Source organism: Mus pahari, chromosome 2 (assembly GCF_900095145.1).
Source record: "Mus pahari chromosome 2, PAHARI_EIJ_v1.1, whole genome shotgun sequence".
Lineage (NCBI taxonomy): Eukaryota > Metazoa > Chordata > Mammalia > Rodentia > Muridae > Mus > Mus pahari.
In genome coordinates this window covers 73,497,649-73,503,199 of record NC_034591.1, presented here as the reverse complement: position 1 = coordinate 73,503,199, position 5,551 = coordinate 73,497,649, and the positions used below count along the sequence as shown (strand labels likewise).

General features: G+C 39.7%; 1 protein-coding gene across 2 annotated transcripts in view; it reads right to left on the bottom strand.

Moving 5' to 3' along the window:
- Positions 1 to 214: 214 nt before the first annotated feature.
- Positions 215 to 5,551, bottom strand: part of Znrf2 (zinc and ring finger 2) — a 78,108-nt gene continuing 72,771 nt past the window's right edge. The window contains exon 5 of one of the 2 annotated variants that reach the window (XM_021190693.2): positions 215 to 4,164. The gene's annotated coding sequence lies outside the window, so the exon portion shown is untranslated. The remainder of the gene's footprint in view (positions 4,165 to 5,551) is intronic. The other variant, XM_029534905.1, reaches the window with a different exon arrangement.

Genomic DNA, 5,551 nt, shown 5'->3' with positions numbered 1-5,551 from the left:
TTGCTTCTCTGTGAAAACACACACACACACACACACGTCAAAAATTAAGAATAGTTTGAACATCTGATAACAACCCTATGAGCACAGTAATGGTGTATATTAAACTGAAACTAAATATTAACATTTCTGGTGTTCAAGGACTTTTATTTCTCACAGAAAGTCAACAAACTTAGGAGATCAGGTATTTCTATTTAAAACAGAACTCTTTGATTTCTTTTTTTTTTTTTAAGTCTATTTCTAGCTTAAGTGCATTTACAGACTATGGTATAAAGTATTACTTGGGTACATTCTCGCCAACAATTTTATCAATGATTTCAGGAGTACCCCAAGCAATAGCCATTGAGACTCAGCAGGAGTTGGGGGATGGAGAAAGAACAGGGTAAAACTGGTCAGGTAACTAGTTATATCACACAGCTAAGAAAATATCAGAAGTTATATACTCTAGGAAAGATAGGAGAATGGACTCCAAGGGGCTGACATGCTACAATTTTAAAGTCAAGTTAAAAATCTCTGTATACTGAATAACAAGGGACGCTCCGTGTCTTATCTCTCACAGAGTGTGGCATTTACCCTAGGGTAGACCAAACTTACAGAAAAATGGCTAAGTGCAGTAGAGACCTGTAGCCAGCACACGGTGCTTGTGACAATAGCACCCTCTGCCTCTGAGTCACTCTGTATGCTCCAATGATTTGGTTTGGTTTAGATGGGACCTCCTCTGTGAAGACTAAGCTATCTGGATCATGTGGTCAGTACACAGTGTGGCTATCAGTCAGATGGCAAACTCAACCAATTCTCCAATTTTAAGTGTTTCACACTTTGCTCATCTTTAGCTTCCTGCTGGGGAACTCCCCTTATTTCCCTTAAGTCAATACAGAAAAAGCAGGCACTATTTACATCGAATCCACAATCCTTCTTACTAAAAGGAGTATGTCTTGCTGTAACATATTAAAATGATTATTTGTTTGTTTGTTTGTTTGTTTGTTTTTCAGACAGTCTAGCCTAGACCTCATTATGTAGCCCAGGCCAGCCCAGACCTTGTGGCAATCCTCTTGCCTCCGTTTCCTGAGAGTTGGCATGAGTATGAGTCACCGTGTCCAGTAGGAAATGAGTGCTCTGAAACCTCACCACACCCATACTTAGAAACACAGTATGAAATACAATCTGGAAAAGATTCTGCCATTTCTGGCAACTCAGTCAGTTGGAAGTATCTTTTCTATGCATACTGCAGATATGCTAAGGATGGTTATTATGGGTTGCAGTCTAGTATCTAAGTGGAAACCAGAATAACCATGTAAAATTTAAGAATGCAGAAAGCCCAAACCTATATACTTCAACAGTCACCAGGGCTTTGCCGCCGTGGCTTCTGCTGTCATATAGACAAGCCAAGTAGATACCACTACTTAAATCTTAATCATAAATAGTCTTCTTAAAACAATCTTATAGTCCGATTTGTAACTAGGTTTGAAAAACATTATACTTCTCTAGAGAGGAGCCAAAGAAAGAGAATGATTTTACAAAGAACAGTGCTTCTCTTAAATATACTGGCAAAGAGAGAATGAAAAGGTTAAAGTAGGACCAACATTGGCAATACATTCACTATGGACAGAGGGGACTGCAGAAATCCAAGCATGTACCTCATTCTCTACACACTTGTGACCTTATCTGAAGAGTATTTACAAAGATTCTAGAAGGCTACGACCAGCTGGATAACTGGTAACTGAGGCTTTCAATTTTTATTTTGTCTCCATATTCAGTAGTTTCAGCTGAATATTCTGTAACTTTATGATGGATGCTATTCAATGTGTGCAGACAGCCTGTTAAGTATTATAAGCAATATTATATAAAGTATCACTTATAGTAGAACATTCCCAGAATAGTAACTGTGTACAGAAACTGGAGCATCTAAGCTTCTCTCTTTTCTTCTATTTCTAAATTATTCTTTTTAGGAAATTGTGCAGACAAAATTTAAAGTTAAAATGTCAACTTTAAAATCTGACCAAATAAAAACAAAAATCAAGCAGGCTATCTGAGTGGACTTCAGGAACCACTGTCCAGACAAGCATCAGCATAGACAGTGTCCATGGCCTTGCCAGGCAGCAGTGAGCTCTCGAACACCACAGGAGCTTGGAGGCAGCCATAGCACAGAAGACAGCTGGAGGACAGTGTGATGGAAGGGGGAACTCAGGCTGAGACACCAACAAGTTGAGCTTAGCACGGAGCAGGTCATCTTCCCAGGGAGTCTGAACTTTAATTAGCACAGCTGCACTCCAAGAAGAGAAGCCAGCAGAAGTGATTCTTTCCAGACAATACACCAGCAGTAAAGAGCAAAGTGGGTATTCACATTCTAAGAGCTCTTCCCTAGGGAAAATCAGGGGGAGAGCAAAGCTTATGAACTCAAAGGCCAAGTAAAATGGATTCAGATTTCATAAAACCAAACAAAAGCCTAGAGAAAGACTATTTCCCTCCAAGGAAGAGTACTTCCTACCCCTGGCTGAAAGGAACACCTACAGAGCTGTGCTGCAACTGTCACACAGGGTCAGACCACAGGCCCGGCCAGGTAACCCAGTGAGCCTACAGCCATAGGAAAGCAGGCAAGTTCTTCCCACCCCGACCCTACCATAGCAGCAGGTGCTCCTGCTCATGCCCTTGTGAGCAGGGTTAGGTACAAGCAACAGGGCTGGGGCACAATCAGAGTGAAGAGCGGCAGAGCAGCACCAGAGACTCCCCTTCCACACCCAGGGCAGCATAGCACAGTGCAGCATGACAGCAGGGCTGTGTTCCCCCAGAGACTAACCATGACCTCTACTTCTTGACATTTTGATAGTTATTTAAAAAGACATTCACTGTTGCAGCCCTGATAGCTCTCTTCCAGTATTCTTAACCATTAGATGTATTTTGGGGGAATATTTATTCACATAATTTTGCTTAATACAGTTCTTTCTACAAAGACTGAATTTAAAAGTATCCACAACATTTTCAATCACAGTAACAACACATTAATAAATTATAAATTAACAAAAATCTTTATATTTGCTTAAAAAATCATTTATCAAATGCTAACTTCCAGATTATCTGGAAAACTAAAGATGCAAGTTGCTAGAAATCTGGCATCCCAATTAAATTCTGATTTTTAAAAGTATATAAAATGTCCCTCAGATTACTCCAAGTCCCACTGCAGAAGTGTTTATTTCACCCTTTTCATAAGGTATGATGTTTTACAACTTGCTAAACATTTTACCCAAACATAGGGAAACCTCCTGGAAATGCAAAGCACAATGAAGTAATTACAGAAAGACAAAAGACACCCGTTAGGACAGAGTCACTGTGGCCCCAGAGCGGGGACCAGCAAATCTAGACTTTTCAAAGTTGCATAGCTGCAAGATGGTCACGGCTAACAAGCTATTGCACAGTTTCATTTTAGAAGAAACAATGGGTTTCAGAAACTGCAGTTGAGTAGACAGCTCTACATGTAATGAACCAAATGTAATTATGTACCTTGATTTACTCTTTGGATGACACTTTTATATATTAACCTTTAATTCAAACTAACAGAGTTTAGCTCTCCAACCCAGAAACCTACTTGTTATACATGGGAGTAGCGGGAGCTGAGGGTGGAAGTGGAAGAACTTCAATTATACTCTCCATTCACAGAATATTATACTGCTTTCATTACATTTCTTGGTTCACGTTGAAGAGTTTGTAAGAAAGAAATTGTGTGGTTTTTCAAGTTAAGAATAGGTGAAGGCAGAAACATTATGTTCAGGGAAATAAAAAGTCCCCAAACTAAAAAAAAAAAAAAAACAAAAAACAAAAAAAAACCAACAAATAAACCAAAACCAAATACACTAAAACAGCAGCTCTACAGAACTTAATAAAAAGGAAATCAACTTTGAAATGAGTTAACTTTGGCGTCTGAATACAAAATGTTTATCAGTGTCATCTATGCAGTGACTGGTACAGGATGTGCAGCATTTTCAAAATCCCTGTGTGTCCCTTATATGCAAGTGTGGTACGCTGAGTTCTGTGGTTCCTGTCCTCCTCTGGACTACCCAAGTGTCCCAGAACTCAGGTCCTGGCTGAATAAGCCTGCAGCTCTCATTTTCTTCCAGAGACAGATCTTCAAATCTTCTAGATTTCTCAAGCATCTTGAAAAGACAAGAAAACCTGTATAAAAATAAATTACTCTAAGTCATGGTCAATAACAGTAATGCAAATGAAATACAATATCCACTTCCCCGTGAACAGTGCTTTTATCACAGTAGCCTTCCATACCGTCCCTTTTACTGCTTCAGAAATTTATAAAACTATTCTGAAGAACAAAGCAAGAAACAGAACGATCAGTTAAAGTTTAACATAGTCTAAAAAAAAAAAAAATCAGCAAAAACTTAAGTCATTCCTTTTCCACAATAAATGTTGAAAACTAAGTATACACATGTACACATATACATATACCCTCTCAAACTTAAAACCATCTCCTCAAATAAAAACAGTAAGCAACTTCATAATTAATTAAAGACTATTGGTTAATTAAATTCTTATGCTGTAAATATAATGTGGGGTCTCACTACTTAAGAACTAAGATGTTAAGAGCACAGTGATGTTGTCTGAGGTTAACAGAAAGATGCTGGTGACTATGAGATGGGAAGTGTTCCAAAAATCTCATAAGCTTTCTGTGACACCAACAAAAAAAATTTAGTGATGAGACCATGAACAAAAAGCCTAGGTTTGCTATGGTCTCAGTGTCTCCTAATCTCCAATACAGCAGCATCAGGGCCCATCAGGGCCACTGGCCACTCTTCTGCCATCCAAGGAACAGTCAAAGACACTGTCTTCTGGCACCTGGATCTAGAACATTCTCCTGTACAGAACTGTGATTTTGTTCATCAGCCCTGTAAGGTACTTTGTTAGGCCACCTTAACTGTGCTAGTACAGACTAAAAGAAACATACTTATCTGCAGGTTAAAGGTTTAGGGATATATTTGGTATACTAACCACTAAGTTAAAAATAACTCCCCCTTTCAATATAGCTCAGGCTGACCTGAAACTTCTGCCACCTTGTCCAGCAAAACTCTTCATTTTATTAGCACTGATTTTCAGTATATCTCTTAAAATGCTTCAGTAATTTTCCATAACTGTGTTGACCCAGACACAGGGCAACACTTGACAGCATTTCAAAGCATCCTCCTCATTCAGAAAACATTTTTTTCAGGCTGGGGATTCAGCTCAGTGGCTTGGAGCCACCTGGCCAGCACACGGAAAACATAGGCTCAAGCTCCAAAACAACCACAAAAACCTCCATCAGGGCTGTGGGTGCACCTCAGTGTAACTGCTGGCATGTATAAGACTGTGGGTTTGACTTCCAATATCATCAAACAAAACAATAAAATCTCTACCTTTCTAATGGTGAAAGAAATGCACAGATGTGCATGTGCCCAGTACCCCATCACCACACCCCACTGCTCTGCTTCATGTGCCCAGTACCCCGTCGTCACCACACCCCACTGCTCTGCTCCATGTGCCCAGTACCCCGTCGTCACCACACCCCACTGCT